This window comes from Lates calcarifer, linkage group LG12, assembly GCF_001640805.2.
Source record: "Lates calcarifer isolate ASB-BC8 linkage group LG12, TLL_Latcal_v3, whole genome shotgun sequence".
Taxonomy (NCBI): Eukaryota; Metazoa; Chordata; class Actinopteri; family Centropomidae; genus Lates; species Lates calcarifer.
The window spans coordinates 2,652,400-2,672,126 of record NC_066844.1 but is presented as its reverse complement, the minus strand read 5'-3'; the positions used below and the strand labels follow the sequence as shown (position 1 = coordinate 2,672,126).

The 19,727-nt window shown below is 39.8% G+C and overlaps 1 protein-coding gene across 1 annotated transcript in view; it reads right to left on the bottom strand.

Moving 5' to 3' along the window:
- grip2b (glutamate receptor interacting protein 2b) overlaps positions 1-19,727 on the bottom strand; it is a 135,191-nt gene that overhangs the window by 38,039 nt on the left and 77,425 nt on the right.

The window sequence follows — 19,727 nt, the reverse complement described above, 5'->3', positions numbered from 1 at the left end:
GTGTTAAAGACATACAAAAAGCTGCGTAAATGCTGTTTCAGGGGTGTTTCCTTCCTGACAAGTGAAAAATTTGCATTTACAAAAATTCCATGTGAATACTTGAAAAACCTCCCCCAAACATAATCTACTTAGCACTATCACAAGTGCAATTGTACCCACGTTGTACCGTAGTAAGTCGATTACATGTAAGGGAGATTTTCCAGGTACAGTACCTTACACAGTCAGTCAGTGTAACTATCTTTCAGTAGTCTGATGCATCGGTAAGGCCGTGTGTAACATGTTGATGAAGTCAGTCTCCTCCCTGGTTGAACAGTGACACAGAGGCCATTGTTGTTATATGTCACAGGGGGGAACAGATGTCCTGTTTTATAGTCTGTGGCAGAGACTTTCTGGCAAAGACGTGTGAGGATTTTAATATTTGATAAGAGAGAAATTCAGCTCTGTTCAGATCACCACAGGTGGCTCAAACTGCACTTTTAAACTGATGAATTGACTAGAAATGTCGCAAGCTGGAGTCAAACTCCAACACTAAATCACCAACTAAACAATCAACCAACCAGCAAATCAACCAGTTTATTATTTTTTTTTTGTGCTGTGGGCAATATCAACATGTCCACTTGTCCAAATTGCCACAGTTATTATTTTCTATTGCTACAGCTGGTGCAAATTGGCAGGTTTTTGACAATGACAGAAGAGGATTAGCTGATAAAACATAAAATATAATCCAACAGCAGGGCTGCAGTTTCAGTTGTGTAGATGTGGATCTCTAGTTTCAGTCCAACAGTGCCACCTATTGGCAAGAACAGCAACAGCAGCAGTTTGTTGCCTGAAGGTGGTGCAAATGAGCACAATCTACAGGCAAGGAGGTTGAACGGCTTCTGGTATTTTCACACCTGAGCCACCTGCAGACAGTGTGCAGGGACAATTGTTTGTTTTATTTTCTTTATTTTATAGTTGCAGGGTTAACTCTGCTCTCAATGTGTCATTCTGCTCATTTTGGAGGAGGACAGAGGGAGGCTCAAAGGAAAAGAAAGTGTGAGGTAGACTGTGCGATACTGAGGTCAAAAGAAAATGGTAGAGGAAGAAAAAATCTCAGAAATTAGCAATGGACTTTGACTGAATATACAGTTGTTAAGAGTAAAATCTTCATTTCCTTTGTCGCCTGTGGGGGGCGAAGAAGGAACCTGGGTTGAAAATCACGTTAAGCTATAATTTATTTTCTTAATAAATGTCTCAGAGCTCATAATTTTCATTTTCAGGGAGTCACAAGCATTTTTTCTTAAGCACTTTGAGATTCCAATGTATGGTCCCATCAATGATATATAAAGGATATTAAGTATTTTGCTAACCCACACTCTTTAACTCAGTTTGACAGCAGCTGTGACAGTGGAGCTGAGGCTGTTGTTGTTCTGGCTCTGAGGGGAGAGGAAGTGTCCTATTTTACAACCTCTGCTCCATCAGAGGGGCGGGATAACTTTAACAATTCATAAGCCAGTTCTCAACTACTCCCATACCCTACTCCAGAAGTGTCATTAAGTTGCATTATAATGAGGGACAATTACACCACAGCTTAAACATAAACGTCTCTGCTAAACTTGCAGAATAAATATGTATTTTATGTTTCTGTACCTGAAGCAGCATTTTAAATCAGCTTACAATGATCAACAGAGCCAAGAAATTGGGCAGGATTTTAATGTGCTGAGTGTCCTGCACAATCCTTTATCTCCTAAGTTGTGCTTTTAATTCCTCTCTAAATTACATTCACACTCTGGTCCACAAGAGTGCCTTCCAGTCTCAATTTCACTGTTGCAGAAATCTACTAAGTTTGTTCTCTAACTACTCAAGCTCTTGTATGTAGGGCATATTTCAGCATACTGTCACCAAGCTTAACTAGTGGTGTTAATTTTACACACTTCAAAAAATTAAATCCACATCAGCAGCTCAGTGGTTAGCACTAACGCTCTGCAGCATATTCGCTTGCTTACTGCCTGGGTTTCCTCCCACAATCCAAAGACATGTGGGTTGGGTAAATGTTGGAGTGAATGTGTTTTTTGAGATGTATCTTAAAGAATAACTTAAAAGTAGGTTGAAAAGCAGCACTGCCTTGTCTGGTTAAAAATTTCAAACCTATTTCAACTCTTAAACTGGCTCTTTAGCAGCTAAATGCTCCACTATGTTAACCAGCTAGTCTGTAACCATGTGTGTCTACTGCTTGGTGATGGCAGGTGGTGTACAGTGGATTTATCAGTCTCTTATCAAGCATGTGTGCTATAGAAGCAAAAGGAGGAGTTGGAAATGCTCACTTTACAAATAGTCACTTGATCTATTGTTGATAAAAACACTGATGGAACCCTCCTCTGTTAGTTAATAGTTAGCTCGCTGACGAGGAGCAAAGTGAAACTGTCAAAGAGGCTGATGTTCATGTTAATGTGTGTATTCTTATGCATTCAAATCCAGTTTCCACATCTATCATGCCTAACTACACTTGCCAAACAGACCTTTGATCTGCTTTCTTTCTGCAGAGCTTGGATTGTGTAACATTTAGTAGAAGTATTTCCTACAGCAGAATTAACTATATAGTAAATTAGACACAAATCTGGAATGTTGTGTTAGAAGCACAATTTTTCTACTATATTTTCTATATTCTTTATCAGCCCTTTGAAATACTTTTTCACATGAAAATTCATTGTGCATATTCCATCAATTTCACCGTATGAAGTATAACGTATTTCTACCACACAACAAGTAGTTTCCTGCCCTCCAACAGCCTCAATGTATTAAGTGTTTTCCATCCAGCAAATTCCATACATGACACATTTTCCTGCCCTCGAACGACTTTGAAATATGCAGCACTTTCCGACTGGTAATGCTTAGAAATCCCAGCAGTGACAGTGGAAAAGAGGCCATTGTTGTTGTGTCTCGGAGTTTAGCGATCTTCACAGAGGTGTAATAAGTTTAATAATTCATAAGTTGTGGATTCAATTTTGCTTTAAACCGCTTTCATAAGTTATCTGGCAGGCTGCTTTCCTGCTGTGGGGCTGTCACAGGCATAATGAACCCCAGAGGCTGCTCATCAACACACACACAAATATGCACACAAACCAACATGCACAAGCCTCTAGCAGCAGAGTGATGCACACGCTAAAGGATTTAGGCAACAAATGTACACCTGCATATGTGCGGGCCTGCAAAGACACAAAAATACACAAAAAATGTGTATCTACAGACACACAAACAGTAACTTGTAAATACATAGTGTGACATAAAGAAGACTTCAGGCAACTTGGCCATCTCTGTCTCTCTGACTAGATGTAAGACAAACTGTTTTAGTCACAACTTTTTTCCCCCTGGCGTTATGAATCCTCCACTCTTGTCGTCCAAGCCCACAAATCACTCCTGCCAGAGTTTTGGTGGCTGAGGTATCGGCACACAGCAAACATATTTGTCACAACAGGCATTTGGACACATAACATGGTCTGGTAGCACTAATAGTCTTTTTGAATGGATATAGACATCAGCTTCACTCTTGACACATTTTCTTTTTAAGGCCTCTTCTCCGCTGCCTTTTCTCTCCAACTCTGATAAATTAGTGTCTCCTGGTGAATAATTTGAATGTGATTAGGCTAATGACTGCTGGCTGCTGTCAGCTTACTGAACAGGTTGAGTTATAGAAGAGGCATCAGGCCAGATTTTCCTCCTGCAGTGGAAGTGCTGCTTATAGCATGAGCATCTTTTCAAGCAGAGTTAGTAATGACTTTAGCACATGCGGGCCAGACTTTGACCGACTAAGGGATGGATAACAGAGTAAAAATCCAAGTTATTTTTGTTCATTTTTCATAGTTCATGTCCATCACAGCAGTAATGGCAGAATGAACAAATGCATGTTTAAAATGAACTTCAAAAAACAGTAACAGTAAAAGGTTTTCCAATGCTAACTGCATTGCTGAAAATATATAGAAATAATAACATCTGTTTACTGCTTCTGCCAGTTTTGAGCACTTTACGGTTTTACAAAAATGCAACCTTTCATTCTTTTATTTCTTGACATATTGATATTATTTCTGCCCACAAGACTATTAGGGGCTATTTTCAACAATATACATACATTTTGGCCATTAAAAAATCCACTGAGTGTCTAGAATACAAGCTGCTATAACATTTCTGATAAAAATAGAAAAGCCCGGGATATGAGATTCATAATGGCGTACTCGTAAGCTTAGAGCTCACTTACTGTTGCCTGAGTGAGTGAATGAAATGTGAATGACCAAAATAGCGACTATTCAGCCTGCAGATCTGTGAAGTGCAGAGGAAAACTCAACAAGAATATCTGCACCCCCAAAGTGCATTCAACCTGACCTCCATTTTGAAATCGTTGGTCTTCTCCACTTCAGGTAAATGAATGTTTTTAATGTGCTGTTTAAGAGCAGTTTTTTGTATGATGGATGAAGTAACAGAAACAAACACAACCTGAACACAGAGATTTGGCAAATGCTGAATGGTGAGTAGTTTTCTAAAGACTGGGATCAGTTGGCTTGGTCTATCTCAGGTTTAGTAAAGACACATCAGTTTTCAGACCAGTGAAGACTAGTGGTAGGTGAAGAAAGCTTTACTTGTTACCATGAAGAACACACACAAATGAATTCCTCTCTGTTTGAAAAGAAGCACCAAACTCTATCTTCTGACACACGTACTTGTGGAAAACAAACTATGAGTGCAGTGTTTTCTGTTTGTTCTACAGGGTTGTAGGTGAAAAATTCCACCCGTCAGATTTACATCCAGCTTTATCCAGAAACACCTGCTGGGCCTGTGTGTGTGTGTGTGTGTGTGTGCATGCATGCATGAAGGGAATACTAACAGACACATTTCTGAAGTATCTTGCAGGATTCCCCCAAGCTTTCACCAAATCTTTATCACACACACACGCATGCACGTACACACACACACACACACGCACGCACGCACGCACGCACACACACACACACACACACACACACAATCTCTTTGTTCTCAACACTGGCTGGTGAGGATGAGACTGTGCCCCTGGTTGAAAGGGATGTGATTGCTGTTGTCCTGCTCCTCTTCACTGCCTGTTCATAATCCTGCACCAGTTTCAGGATCTCTTCACAAAACTGCACAGTAAAGTGTCTCTGCAGATTTCAGTCATCCAGGTACAGGTAAGCGATGCACTGGACTGTTTGTCCTGTGACAGTAGAGGTCTGCCCACCAGCCAACAGACTAGTCTATACTGGTCAGGGACCTCTCTGAGTGGCCATGATGTCACAAGAAAGTCTTGAGAGTCCAGTAATAATGGACTTAATAACAAAGACAAATATGGTAACACTGGTTGGTGGTTGGTTTATTTAGGTAAAGGTAAAAACAGATTATTAAGTCATTATTGTAATGTCTATGACTATGACATGCATATCAAATGCTGACTCTGAGTCATATAGCAGTCATCAGCGTTGCATGAGTCAGTGTGTGAACTGGTGTGAAAACACCTGGAAATAGGGTGTCAGTATGGCAATGAAAAAAAGCTGACAGTAAAGTACACAAGGTTTTGTGCAAAACAGCATCAAGCAACTCACTGAGACAATATGAAGTTCACCTGACTGCAAAGCCAAGAGGAAAGCAAACAACTCCTCCACAGATGCATAGCATAATATAGAAGAACAAACACTCTGGCCCAGAGCTCAAAAACAAGGTGTAAAAGAGGCCGTATACTGTATGTCAAATCGGAGAATCACAGGAGGCTGCAACACCTGTGCGCCACTTCTAACACTGCTCACACTGCATTTCTCCATCAAACAGCCCAGGATGCTGTGCAGTGACATCACTGTAAGTGACATTTAGCTAAGAACATCCAGTGGACAAACAGCTAGCACGTCTCCATCAGTGGTGCATTCTAACAAGTTCAAAGCTGTTCTATATGCATGTTGTGCATTGATGTGCGTTTCAACGTGTAGAAATTGAAGCCAAATACTACCACTGAACAACTGAACAGAGCAACACCTCACAGCACTATAGACTTAAAGGAGAAGCTGCTGGTGATTTTTGGATATAGTCATGGCTAAATAATTATCATTAACATACTAATCATACAAGATACAATTCTATACTACATTCCTTTTGTAGTGGAGGTTGTTGTTTCAACATACTTTTAGTCAGCGAGTCATTTCTCTGCTCGACACACAGAATGACTGAATATCAATCTTCTCATCTTAGTCCTGACAAGTATATTTCACAAAAGTTGTATTCCTTTAAAGTTTGTGCTTTCGTTCTTATATTTGTTTTGTCCTGACAGACTAGCTACAGTATCACTGAGTCTATTAACACACACAGACACAGGAAACACCGACATACATATGCATCAAGCTATTCACATTTTGCCTCAAGGTCACTGGAAACATATTAGACAGAGAGTGGGCCAGGCTGACAGAGAGAGAGAGAGAAGAGAGAGAGAGAGAGAGACTCAGAGAGAGAGAGAGAGAGAGAGAGACTCAGAGACAGAGAGAGAGAGAGAGAGACCAGAGAAGAGAGAAGAGAGAGCAGAGAGAAGAGAGAGAGAGAGAGAGAGAGAGAGAGAGATTGGGGGGGGGGGTTTCACAAGCAGGCAAAGCAAAAAAAAAAAAAAAAGAAAGAAAGCATGTGTATGCTCTGACAGATACTCAGGGAGATATCACATAATTACACAAACACATTCAAACACACAATCTCTGTTACTCTTTATTTGTCTCTCCCTTTCACAAACACACACAAACACACACTTGTATAGCTTTGCCAGAGGGCTCTGCTGTGCTAGTTGCAACCGTGATGACCTTACATTATGGACTCCTCTAGGTAGAGTGACACACACATCAAACACACACATTTCACTCTGCTCTTTTTGGATGCACACACATACATATGAATTGTTTGAGTACTTATAATGTGTATTCATTTTGTGTGTGTGTGCGATGATGGCTGCAATAGCCATTGCAGCAGTCTTACACTCTTCAAAGTAAGGGTGCTTAAAATTTCAGTTTACCTTGAAGTACTCAAGAGAACAAGATGAGTACTGTGGCCTCGGAGTTTAGCTTCAGATGCTACTGAAATCTTGATCTGTTGTCAGGAGCCACCAAATTCAGGTTGGCTTCAGGCCATTTTGTTGTGTAAAAACTTCCAAGCTCAGGCTGGGTTTTGTTGTTTCCAAAAGAGACATTGCTCTCTTTATCTGTTTCTCTGCGCTAATCATTTGCATCCAGGCATGGCATGTGTTTAAAGAGGGAAAGAGACAGTGTACCCAATACCTGGCAATAACCTATTGAGCTAGTGATAAGTAATGTAAGTAAATTTCCTCATAGGAACATAACAAATTTTGTCATAGCCTCTCTTTTATAAAATGGCACCAATGGTTACCTGATATGCAGGAGTGGTAGTAACCTACAACAGATCAAAGAGTTATATTCAACCTACATACAGGGATTTCTATGAATATGTACAAGCCTGTCTGCACTGTGGGAGGTTATATTTGTCTGAGGTATTTACACGTTTGAAATGTAGGATTTGTATACAACCACTTTGGAGCCTCCTTCACACTCACTGAAACCTTTACAACTGGGATCATGTAGAAGAAAAACCAGCACACGTTATTTAAACTGGAATGAATATGACCTTTCCAAGCCACTAAAAAAAGTTAAACACTATATGAAATTGGTCATTTTCCTCAAGTCTGTAAAACAAGTAGATTCACAGGTTAGGTCAGAAAACTATTGTACACCTGGAGCAATCCTAACATGCTAAGAAAATGTGTTTTCTAATTATAATAAGCAGTTCAAAGTTTGAGGACAATTTCTACAAGCAAGTATGATGCTTTATGGGTCGTTTGTTTTCTTTAACTCAAGCATCCAGAGGTCATTACTACACTTTGGATCTGTTAAAAAACTCTAATAAACCTGTGGATGTTAAAATCTAACATGTTTGTTTCTTTCAGTTTGTCTCTGTCTGTAACTCTGTGTTTATTGTTGTCTATCAACAGCACTGTTTCAACTGATAATCCAGTGCCCATTTTTTTCTCTTTCCGTAAATTAAAGTTCTTGTGGATGAAAGCAAGCTATTTAACTATGGCTGAAACAGCTTTCCCATTATTTTTTCCTGCCACATTAAAATCCTATATTCAGCTCCTCACCCACACAGTCTCACAACTGTTACAACTATTCTGTTGTTTACCGTGAGTAGCATTCTGCTGTCCATTTTTATCACTGTAAAATAGAAGTACGGTAGAAAATCAATGGGTTCTTCAGATTAGGTCCACAGACTACCAATTGTGTGTGTGTGTGTGTTTTTTTAAGTTCCATATCTGTGTGTATTAACAACACAGGTATTTAACAGTGCAGGTATATACTACGTTAACATTTTCAGCTTGTCACCTTGGTTTTTTCTGTAACAACAAACCACAGGTGCAGTTTTACAACAACAGCACTGTTTTCCTGTTTTCTGAGAATTTGAAAGTGCGTTTCATCTGTGAGTAAATGGTGCCTTCGATGAGTTTTAATATGACCCAGAAGATATAAAAAGTCCTCATATTGTGAAAACAGAAAACGCTTAACGAGAAACCTCCTGACAGTGTGTTTGCAAAGCTGCAACAACTGAATGGCCACAAGGTACCAACACTGTACACAATAGTACAAATTAACATAATAATGCTGTCTATTATGATATTTTGTTGTCTGAGCTAATATGCATAATACACATGAATGAGCTGAAACTACAGCAGTGCTGTGTGTTTGTACTGGGCAGCTGCCAGGTGCCAGTGTTTGTATTAAAAGCTGCTGCAAAAACAGCACAACTCTCAGCAAACCATCTTTGGGTGCATAAAAGAAAACACAGAATGCCACTGAAAGGAGATGAACTGAACAAAGTAATGCATTCAGCCCATTTCATTTTCTTGAATAGGGTAATTAAGTCGACATACCATCACTATTAACCGGCTATTCAGCAAATCACCAGGTAGGCGTCACAATACAAACGAACTAGTGTGCTGCTGAGGGGATCAGACAAAGACACAGGCACCTGTCCATTCACAGCTATAATACACAAAAAATGTCAGAGCAATTGGTGTAAAAAAAAAATCCTCTGATTCTAAATACAAATATGATTTTCTCAAAAAAACAAATCAGTTGATAAACTTTCTAAACCATCACTCCTACCAAAGTTTCCCATGACATGGCCAACTTTTTATACACATTTTGCACTAACACATTAAAACAGGATATAAAATATGTATAAAAAAATTCCCTGTGTTTCTAGAAATTAGCCATTATTTCTTAAAACTGACCACAAAGAGATTACAGAAAACTAACAACGACAGAATAACGACAGCTTTGGCCGTCACCCTGGATCACCCTTGCAGCTGGAGGTAGTGAGCCTGGTGATATCCTAAAAGACGCGAAACCAACAATGAACAATGTACCCAAAGCCTGATATATCTTACTCTTCTGTACCATAGAGCTCCACTTTATTAGAAACATATCAATGAGTCACACTGTTGCACTGAGTGACATGACTACAGTGTCCAGCTGTTTCAGGATATTACCAAGACTTTAATCGAAATGATATGTCTAAAGACTTACTTCTTCAGTAGTGAAAGGATTTGTGGCTGAGTGACACAGACAGGGTAGGCATGTCAGTAAATACTGAGGGATAGATTAACACAATACTGAGATTTGACAAAAAAATACAATCACCTGCTGCCTGCTAACATGCATAGTATTGATATTAGTTTCCAAACACAATGTCTGTTTTGAAACGTTGTTTCGTGTGAATAACTCTTTAACCATGAAGGTGGTAGATTAGAAAAAGAGGCGAGTTCGTAATCACTTGGCAAACAGGTAATTTTTTCAAGTATGAAGACATGTTGGTCACACACAATGCACATACAAAAATACAGCAAACCAAAGCGAAAAGATTGATGTCTCCAGGTGCCTGTGTGTGTGTGCACAAGTGTGCACATGCTTCGTATACACACAAACACACATACAGGCTCTGAGTTATTGAATGCCAAGGCGTCTGATTGCGGTCATTATGATGCTGAAGGCGGTGAAGATGTGTAATTAGCTATTGTCCACGACAACGCTAGCACACAGTGCGACTGTGGTTATCACACACAGCCACACACAAACACACACAAACAGGAGTTAGGTAAAAAATGAAAGAGAGAAGAAAGAGAAAAGATGCAATACCTCACACACACACGCTGTATTACCCCCCACCTACTCAGCAAATACAACACAGACCTGAAAAATAAACAGAGAAAACAAAAGAAAGGATGTGCACAATAATACATGCAAAGTAAACACACACAATTACCCTAATCTGCACACACACAAACTCTGTCACCCCTAGCACAAAATTTTTACACCCACTCATCCACCAACACGCGCACGCATGCACACACACACAGACAGACACACAAAGCTATCTCTCACCCACACATATAGAGCAGCTATGGAAGGAACAAGCAGTAATTAGGACGGTTAATGGCTTCTCTGTTGTGGTTAATTGCAGCCTGTATGGATCTGGTGGGGGGGTGGGGGGTGGGCAAAGGGGGAGCAGAAGGGAGAGCTGAAGAGGGGTGTCATCACCGCTTTAGCTCTAATGATCGCATGTTTTTTTTTTCTTTTTCTCTGTATCCCCTCTTTACCGCTCTCTCTCTCTTGAAGGTATAAACTTTATTTGTGCAAAACTTTTTAAGACTGATGACACAAAGTGTTCACTGAGCGGAGGAGGATCAGTCAGAAGATGGACTCATCATTTCCAGTTAGTTTGGTTTAGGCACAAGAGCAATTTTATGGTTTGATGACAAAGTTAAAGGACCCTTGTTTTCATGGTTACAATAATGACCACATGGTTAAGTTTACTGAACAAAGATGGTCACGTTAAAAAGAGACCCACACTGACCTGTGGTAGAAAATGGGAAACAGCAATCTCCAGGTCTAAGATTTTGCTGATCCATCCATCGTCCAAATAACTTTGTTGCTCTAATAAGGTCATCTGACCATAATTACTACAGCCACTGACAGCATTTGTTGCACATTCTGGTGCAGCTGCTGAAACGACTGATGCTGTAGTTTTTCATAAGGAGACAGTCTCTGTCAACTACAGGTCTGGGACAGGATATGAACTCTGGTCTCTGCATGAAAATCTGAAAGTCTGCTGCCTTATACACCCCGACCTCTACACCCTTGCCTGTCTACATGTGGGACACTATTTGCACTGGAACTGGATGTAAATACTGATTTACCAGACTGAACACTGCTACAGCCCACCTGGTAGCTGCCATCCAATGAAAAAAAACAACAACAAAAGAATCATGTGTTTGTGCATAAGTTTTGCTATTCAACTGTTAGACACATAATATGTCACTGAAACCTCAATAATAGGAGGCAAACCTCCCCAAAAACAAGACGAACAAAAGGAAAGCTGGTTTTCAAAAAAGAAACGTCTCACAGCTGAAGAGGAGCAGGCACAAGGAGAAAACAGCTTGGCAGGTGTAGGGCAGAGAAAAACATCAAAAACTCCTTCCTCCTTTGAAGTTACAATTTAGTTTCTTTCTGCCAACTCTTCTATGCCGTAGATCCGACATGACGCTCGGTTAACTCTGTTGACAAGATCCAGCAGAGGGCCGGCGAGGGGAGACAGAAAAGAGAGAAGAAAATGAGAGGAAAGTGGGTTTGGCAGGGAGAAAGACGGTCCATTCATTAATAAGTCACATGGTTTGATCCCCATCAGCAGCCGTTCACTCTTCCATGATGTACCTGAGCACTGCTTGTAAGCCGCTTAAAGTAAGAGTGTTATCTAAATGCCCAAAAATGTAAATGATGCAGAAGAAGGAAATTAGATGAAGACACAGGCAGAAATGTATATTTCTGTCATTGAAAACACCCTACAGGCCAGACTACACATCACTTTTATTACAACATATGAAATATTCAAGCACGTACACTATGTGCGAGTATATGTTCAGCAAGTTCTCAGTATGTGTGCTGTTTAACTGCATGTCCGTCACGCTTGTGATCGCAGAAGAGATGCCCTCCTGGAGGATTATGGTTACAACATGCTGAGTGAAATGCACTTTGTAGGGAAGTGCAGAGAAAACTGCACGCGTCACGCACAGCTGATGATAACATCCAAGACACTCACAGCCTCACAACGGTCGCTATTAAATTCTCAGTGCGGTCAGCTCAGTAATGCTCAGAAAATTAAGTGGATCAAGTCAAGCAGTCGGCAGAAAGCCAAGGCGGCGATAAACCCCTCATCATTCATTTATTCTCCATTTCTCCTCCATTAGTGTTTTATGTGCTCATCTCTTCAACAGTAATAAAAAGATTTAATCGATCTCAAAAACAATGAAAACAGCACAAGAAGTAATGAACAATAATTTGTATATTCAGTTAATATATTATAATGTCAAGAAAAAATATGACACCATCCAAATTTATCCAACAGCAGGAAAAAATCTGTTTCATAACCCGATTGCTCCAAATCATTCCTCATAACTGTTTAACTTTTCCTTTTAATCCCTCACAAGAATGAAGCTAAAGTGCAGCAGTAGTTTAACAAAGCATGCAGTGAAATATGAGACCTCTAAAGTGTCTGTATCTACATAAAGCAAAAAGAAATAAAATCAGCTTTGTGAGTTTCAGCACATTCCCAGCACTGTTATCAGCTTAGTTGGTCTCTGGGGCCATTGTAGAGAATATAGCTCCCACTATGCTCATTGGTGCATGAAATAGGATGGTGCTCACCTTATTAATACCCCTGATGCATCTCGCTAACTCTACAACAGTACAGTAGTATATTATAACAGAACAGATTAAACTAGCTTTGTGCTGGTATCATGTTTGCTAGTTTTCAGGCTTTACTATGAAGGCAAGACAGTCAACAGTGAGGACAGGCTGCACAAAACAAAATCAGCATACTGTGAAGTTTTGGAAAGTTAGCTGAACACATCTAAGATATTTTTAGTCAAATACACAGTAAAATAGTCGCTTCTGCATCTAGCAAATTATCACTCCAGTGCATAAGCAGCAATACATATCTGTGGCAGGAGCAGTAACAGCTGGTCTATACCACTGGAGGCATTTCACATACGGAAGTTCAACAGGGACCAAATTAAAAGTCTCACCATCTCCAGCTACGGCAATCCAAGCAGAAAAACAGAAACTGTACAAGGCCCGTCATGAACTTCAGTATTGCTTTAACAACTGAACTCTTGAATTTCATGGAATTGTAAGTGATCTGACCTTGAAAAAAAAGAGACACATCAACAAGAAAAAAGGCAACTTGGGTTCAAATACTTAAAGGCCGAAACATCTGGGCTGGGGTGAGGTTTCTAAGGCCTTTGTTTACTTTCCTTTCCCTTTCCATTTTCACATCCTGAGTGGAATTTGATCAACAATTCACCCAGAGAGCCATAAATTCATCAGTTTCAGTGAAGCACTGGGACAAGCCTGAATTAAGGCACCAACATTTCAAATTTTGGCTAATTTGAAATCTATTTCTAAAATACATAGTGATACTGATCTGTGTTTTAACCTACATCATATCTTTGACACCTGCTGTCTCTTAAAGCTGAATTTCTAACCTGTGCAGTAGACTGTGGGTCACAGCTGCAGGGCACGTGACTAAGTAAGCTAGGTGCATAAAAGAGCTGTGATTGGTTGGATTTGAGCTGCTTGTGTTTCTTCCTACATGTTTCTGTTATTTTATCATTTGTTGAAGGAGAACAACATCATAAAATGTGGAAAGGTTAAAATCATTTCTCCTTTTCAGTAACACAAGAAATACTTCATCATCTAGTAAAAACATTTCTGCGATCGTAACTCTGTAGCACAGTAAATGAAGTAATGTAAATATGATTTCTTCAGCTATTAACAAGCATATAGAAGTAGCTTTCTTTATAGATGTGACAAACCCTCCAGTCTTGGAGTTACATAAGTCATTAAAGAAACCTGATTTAATAAAAAAAATAAAAATAAATTCTTCACCGAAGGCACCTACGTAAAGAACACCACGACACGTCGTACAGAAGCTTAAATCGACTGACATGTCTTACAGCATAACGATGAACAAAGAAAAAGGTGCCACCTACAGAGACCTAAACTTCATCAGCAAAATATCGAAGCAAGAGGATGCCACAGGAACCTCCATGCAATATTTGAGTGACAGGAGATTTCTGGGAAGTGTAGTTCAGAACACCACATCAATAAGAGCTCAACGCCAACAGATCAATAATTAATCTATTTGTTCAATCATGGAATTTCCCTCATGGGTTCCACACTCACCAACACTGTTAGCCCCAACGTCCCTCCTCAGACCGCAAAACATGACAGCAGACATTGAGTTTTCCTTATAAGAGTAACATCCACAGAGGAGAAGAGAGAGAGACAGACACTACAGGAGAAGAGGAAAAAAGAGGACGGAGAGAGAAAGAGACAGAGGGAGAGATGTGGACTGCCGAGCGCTCAGGGAACACAGTGGCGATGATAAGAGATGACTGGCGCTTACGTTACGACTGCTCAACCCCCGAGAGGGAGAGAGAGAGGGGGGAGAGAGAGGTACATATTGAAAAGGGAGGAAGAGAGAGAGTGTAGAATGAGCTTAGGAGAGAGAAAGAGTGGAGGGGTGGTGAGGGATAGACAAAAAAAGAAGGATAAGAAAAAGAAGAGATGCTGTTTATGTGAGAGTGAGAGATAAAGAGGTAAAAAGAGATGAGAGAGAGCGAGAGAGAGAGAATGAGCAGAGAAAGAGAGGTTATGTGATTTTTGCCAATTCCTCCATGTTTATTCTAAACAGGGTCGTGATAATACGGCAGCCCTGTTTTCTCTCCGTTTCCATTTTGCCAATTCCATTTTTTACAAAACATTTGACATTTTCTGCACAGTTGAGTTGCAGTGTAACTTATTACTTTTAAACTGGAAATATGTGTCTGCTGGGATACGTTAAAATCTCGGTGAACCCACAGAGAATAGCTGTAGGTTGCAGAGGAGCCGACACACACACCTCTCAAATCTCAGCAACACGTAGTGTGTGCATCAAGGAAGCTCATTGGTTGATTCAACATCCTGTCAAGAGACCTTCTCACTTCCTTCTCTCAGAGTTTGGTCATACATTTCAGCTTATTGCCAGAAGTGATTTTCTAGCTGAGCACAGACGATTCCTCCTCAAGGCACCAAATATCGTTGCCCATCTTGTCACTGTTCTGTCCAGTTACACTGATGAATCTAACTAGGTTCACAGCTATGCAGTGAACTTAACACTCTTCCAGTAAAGGCTGAAGCAGCAGCTTGTCTCTGAGGGTTTCTTTGGAAGGGACTGTGAGAATAAAGTAAAACTCTTACTTCCTACCACCTGTACCACTTTGGATCAATTATAGAAACTAAACAGGCTGTTATTAGATAGTAAAAGCTAAAATGGTGGGAAAACTTGTGCTTATTTTGCTGGATGTGTCTATGAACTACAGGTTTAATCTGGTGGTGTAAAACCAGTCCAGTGGTTGCTGCTCAGATTAAGTTGGAAGATGCTATATTTCAGTTAGTTGTTAAGGAGGCTGCAGAAAAACTTCCCTGAAAAAAAAAGAACTTTGTCAGTGTTTCCAAAAGGTCAACGAGTCAGTGGAGTAATCATTTACACTATTTTGAAATTTTGGAGGCAGTGTGTCATTTCTGTTGTCTGTGTTTGATTAGATACATTCTCTGCATTTCTAACATGTATTTCTAATATCACAGACAGAAGGGAAAGCAGCAGGATAACATTTGTTCCTACCTTCTGATAACTACCAATCTCTCTTTAAAAGCCCCCTATGGCGGCAGGCATACCAGACCACACAAACAATTTGGTCAGGATTAGGAAAAGATCATGGTTTGGGTTGGAATAAGTGCTTCACTGAGGTTAGAGTTAAGGCTGTGGACCGGTCAGGCTCAAAGAAACCATGACTCTCAGTGAACAGTGGTCTACCATGTCTTGTGTTTTTGCCTCCTAAAACAGATTTTTATACTTGTCACCTGTCCTTATCTCTTGCTCCCATTATAATTACTGCAGCCACCATCAATAAAAGCACCTAACAATAAAACATAACTATAGGTCATTTTGTAGAGGAGGATAGTCTCCTTTGTTTTACATGCTGAATTATTATACTTACATTTAAACCATGACGATACTGTTTGATTATAGTGTCGTCATCCAAATAAAGCAATCCATCTATTTTTAATTTGAGAGGTTAAATGTGTTTAAAGAAAGACAGAAGAGCATGAGAGATAAAAACTGTAGGGAGACAGAAAGATTGAGAGAAAAAGGGACACAAAAGAAAGGAGTGAATGTTTGAGAGCAGCTGTGTGTGTTTGTGTGTGGGGGTATAAAAGGAGTGTGTGGTGATTAGATAGAGAGACCAAGAGAGAGAGGATTGACTGTTTCCAGACATCCCACTTCTCCTCCTTCAGCTCCTCTCCACATTCACAATAACATTTTGCTGACGCGTTAACCCACAGCAGCTTCCAACAAATTCAACACAAGCTTCAATTACAAAGTGATCTAAGACACAAACCACCAAAAACACATATTTAATTTACTGTAAATGATGAAAACACGTCCCACTTTCACCTCCACTATAAGGTATTTGTTAGATTTAGTCAATTATGTCACGCTTCCTTAGGCTACTAAAAGTTTAACAGAAGCAGTTTGCAGATACACTCGATGTAAACATTTCCTCGGGCTGTAAAGTGTATGCGAAAATGAAAATCAATTATATATGAAGATTATTTTTGAGACACAGGGTTGCAAAAAAAACAAAAACAAATGCTAATCCCTTAATAACAGCTAAATATATACAAGCAAAAAGAAAATGTATTATATATAAATATATGTATGCATACACAGAACACCTTTCTGGCTCTAACATTATCAACATATTCAAGGCTTCTCTCTTTCATACCAACAGTTTCTCCCTCTTCACATCTCTCAAATCATCTCTCCCTCCCCTCTTTTGTCCTCTAGCACACTCATCCTCTTTTCATCTTTTTCCTCTCTTACTCTCTCCATTTCTCTCTCTCCTCTCAGTGAGGTGGCTGCTTCAGGTTCTTTTCCTGGCCCACTGTCTAAAATCATCACAGCAAAATAAAGAAGTGTACACATACTTACTGTAACATGCTAATCTGAAATGCATGTACACACATGCACAGATGTCTTGAACATTTAAACTCACTCACACACACACACACACACACACACCCTAATCTGTCTGCTGGCTGGGTGAGCGGGCAGAGACACTAATAACCCCAGTTATTAGTGTCTCTCTCTCTCTTCCATGGTCAGCTCATCATGAAGGTTGCTCGCCCTCACTGCCTGACCTAGATTCATCCAAAACAGCTCAACCCTACATCTTTACATCAGCAGAGGTTCTGAGTCACATTGTTCAGTCTACTCTAGCTACAAATCAGTCAACAGCTGATGCCAGCTTTGCACGCAACTGTGAATAAAGCTTTTTTTGCATGTTTGAGTGGTTAAATGTGCAGTTCACAATAAGGCATGATTCAGTATCATGTGTGTCAGGTAAAGACGCATCTCAAGAGCCTGCATAACAGCCTGCTCAACAGCTGATACATGCTGTCTGACTATAGTCAAATTCCAAATTCATATATATATATAAACATTCTCATCACCAAACTGAATTTAAAGTAAAAACTGTCCTTGTAAAAAAAGAACAAGGCTGTTCTCAGCTCAGTTTGTACCATTATCCAATTCATTCCAAGTCATGGTTTAAACAACGTGCACTTGCCTTGATGTCCAACATGTATCTGGCTGAGATGTGAGTTTAGAAATAAGGAAAGAGCTGCTTCTTGTCATGGCTTCTCACAGAGAGAACACAGAGGAGGATTTAGAGTTTGACTGCTTAACTACAAATAAGTCTATGCTGCTTCTCCAACTGAACACTGGCAGCTTCATTCTCAACCCCTTGAGGGTGGATGTTCTTCAGAAACAGTATTCATTCTTATACGCCATAGACTACGACCTTAAATCCATGTATTATATACTATCTATGAAGGCAGTGTGCAATGTGTTTTTTGTGTATTTTAGTAGGAAACAGGAGCCTGTGACATCCGTGAGGTTGGGTAAATCAGCAGCACAATGAGCCATAGAGAATCAGGCTGCTGAAAATACATCAGTGGATTTAGAGTGAAAAAAACACACTTTAATCATCCATTTGAGGCATCAAATCTTGACTTAACTACACAGAAATTAACAGATGAAGTCTCTCCTCTCTCCCCGTTGTATTCAATTCTGAAGTCACAACTACACTGTGATAATTCTCTTCTTACATCGTCCAAAACGAGTCTCTGAGTTTCCAAAAAAAAAAAACATGAAAAATCCAATGATGAGCTTTTCATTTTGAAGATGTGTTCTCTGCTGTTTGTATAAAATCTGTTGCCCAAAAAGTTGGAAAAAAAAACCAACAATCAAAAGCTTCACTTATTATTTAGTCTATATTTTACAACAACAACTTCTGGCTGTTTTGTCTCTGTTTAACTACCAGAAAAACTTGCCTCAGTCATACATAATACATGTTCTTGTGGACACTGGCAGGAACTGCTGAAAACCACCATGTTTACCACTGATAATTAAATTCTGCTATGATCTGCCAAAGAAGTAAATTCTAATCAAAGGGCAACTGAAGACAGCTCTGAGTTCCATATTTTCTCTGTTTGTATGCAAAAGAAACTCCAACACAACTGCACACTGAAATGTTCCTGTGTGCAAGACAAGCCTGAAGTCACAGGGATAACAAACACAATTTTGTACTTCTTTTCTCAGAGTAGTTGTTCGGCTGGGCGCGTGCTCTGAGGCTCGGACTGTTTGGAATTGGTGTGACTCACTGTTTTGAAGATGATTTTTGGCAGTTTTTGCCATTATTAGACAGCTCAGAGAGGAGAGTGATGGAAAATAAAAGTCCTGGACTGGAACTAAACTCAGCACTTTGGTGTTGCCTTGATTTCTGAAAAACATAATTTAGACCTACAACTTGCAGAAGGTGAATGAAAACTTTGTTTTTCAACTGTGAACTTTTCCACGAAGCACTATTAACTCAGAGACATAAATATTAAGTCTGACTATAGCATCAAAACTGACATCAATTGAATAAATAAGGTGAAGGAGAACACAGTAACAAAAAATGTGAATAAAAATAAAGTGAGTCAAGAAAAACTTACTGTCTGGTTTTCACAGAAGAGGGCAACGAGTCAAGAAAAGATGGATGAAAGACACAAGGCGAGTGTCTCTCTTCCTCTCTCTCTCTCTCTCTCTCTCTCTCTCTCTCTCTCTCACACACACACACACACACACACACACACACACAGTGGGCATCAGGAAACTGAAGTTGTCAGAGATGAATGGAAAGTCACTGCTGGTCTATTGAGACAGAAAAAAACATCCACACTCTTAACGACTGCTCTTAAAACCTTAAAATCTGCTCAGAGAGATTCACTTGTGCATTTATGCATGTGCATGCACATGTGTGTGCATGCTTCTTTTACATGCTTCTGCATCATCTCAGTAAGTGAGTTTGTTTTTGTGTATCTCATTCATGAGTCTGTACATGTGCCTGCCATTTATCTGTGTGTGATTAAATGGTGATGTGTTAGTGTGCATAAGTGAGTAGGCCAAATGTGTGTGTGTGTGTATGCATCTGTGTACTGCAT